This window comes from Benincasa hispida, unplaced genomic scaffold, assembly GCF_009727055.1.
Source record: "Benincasa hispida cultivar B227 unplaced genomic scaffold, ASM972705v1 Contig378, whole genome shotgun sequence".
Taxonomy (NCBI): Eukaryota; Viridiplantae; Streptophyta; class Magnoliopsida; order Cucurbitales; family Cucurbitaceae; genus Benincasa; species Benincasa hispida.
This window is the reverse complement of record NW_024064822.1, coordinates 52,180-53,910: the sequence shown is the minus strand read 5'-3', so window position 1 is coordinate 53,910 and position 1,731 is coordinate 52,180. Positions and strand designations below refer to the sequence as shown.

Below are 1,731 nucleotides of genomic sequence, written 5' to 3'. Positions count from 1 at the left end.
GATGGTGTCTGAGCTGAAAATGGCCCCAAGTACTTCACTCTGTCTGGTCCATACCACAGATCATTTCCCTATTCAAAATTGAAGAGAAAAAAAAACCCATCAATCTTCAAGAAACACCCCAAAAACAGAGACATATATAAAGACACAAAAAAAAAAAAAACAGAGTGAGTGAGTGAGACCATGGTGTATTTGCCAGTTCCCATGGCGACGACATCTCTGAGGGAGTTCTGGGAAGAGCCTCTGGTCTGGCCGAGAAAAGGGGTGGCCCGGAGGAGGGTGGCGGAGGTGGCGGTGGCGGCGGCCATTGCTAGTTGAGGCTCTGTTTTGAGTTTGTGAGAAAGAACAGAGGAAGGGCCAGTACAGTTGCAGTTGTGAGAGACAGAGGGGAAAGTGGGGAAATATTATGGGGAAATGAGGAAGATGAGTGGTGAAGAATGGAAGATTGAGAAATTTTGTGGGGTAATGAGAGGCTTTAGTTAGCCAATCACATTCCTTCTAAAGATTTTTTTGCATCTCCAACTCATCTCTTTCTATCCACATTTTATCTGTTCATTTTTTCGTTTTAACAATTTTCCTTATTCATCTAACACCAACTATTAATCAACATATGGTTTGAGGGGATTTTTTTTTCTTCTTTTTTTAGTTCTATGATTATGAATCGATACATCTATGGATTTTTAAGATATTTATTAGATTATTCTTTAATTGTTTGAATTGGATGAAGAATTTTTCAAATTCATTTATTTTGGATTGGCTTTTAGATTAGTGGTAATTGTTATTTTTATGACTAAAAATGTCATTTTTCTTTTATAAAATTACACAAACTACGAAACAATTTTAATGTAATAAGATTCTCTACTTTTTGCCCAAATTTTTGGACTAAGTTCAAGAATATAGTAAATTTTTAAATTAATGATAAAAGTGGGGTATATGGGAAAGATTTTTTAAAAATATGTGGGAATGGAAAGTATTGACAAAATTATGGTAGTTTTGGTGAAGGAAAATCGTGTACCCCGTACACGATTAGGCTTTAATCCAATTAACACCACTAATCCAATTAGCACCACATCAGCACAGTCGGTGGACTAGTCAAACACAATTTCCATAATCGTGGACCCGGTTCACAATTACTTTTTCTTTTTTTTTAATCAATTTAACTGTTTATTTTCTAATTTTTAAGTAACAAATTCCTTCATTGCTAGACTTAATTATATATTTAATTTGCAATGAAAACTTAATTATTTTTCACTCATATTAAAAAAAATTGTGACTTCACTAAGTAGTACATCTCTCTACAAATAAATAATAATAATAATAAAAAAGACCTCATGATACTAAAGAAAATTTACAATTAGTTCTTTGATTTGAAAATAGAAGTTTTCATGAAATTTAAAGACGACCCCCTGACCTTTATCCCACATGAGAATTGTCTTCATGTGCCTCTAAATTAGTTTCGCCCTATTGTCATTATCGTCTACAACGAATATGTCTTCGATCTATGTTAGCAACATTGAGTCGTCTTGTTTGTTGAATAATAGTTTCTATGTTGACCAATGTTTGGTCACACATTGAATCTAACTCTGGTAAATTATGTTGTACTGAATATTGTTGTACTTCTTCGATAAAATTATTCTGTACGATGAAACAAATTAAATATTAACAATATCATATCATATATTTGGAAAATTTCTGATTTTCAATCTCTTATCATGCAATAATAGTAAGCGTCGT

General features: G+C 32.9%; 1 long non-coding RNA gene across 1 annotated transcript; it reads right to left on the bottom strand.

The window, feature by feature from the left end:
* On the bottom strand, positions 1 to 756 carry LOC120069385. The gene is made up of 2 exons (XR_005479520.1): positions 180 to 756; positions 1 to 68 (listed from the first exon to the last, which is right to left on the bottom strand). It is a non-coding gene; the product is annotated as an uncharacterized LOC120069385 (long non-coding RNA).
* Positions 757 to 1,731: the final 975 nt, after the last annotated feature.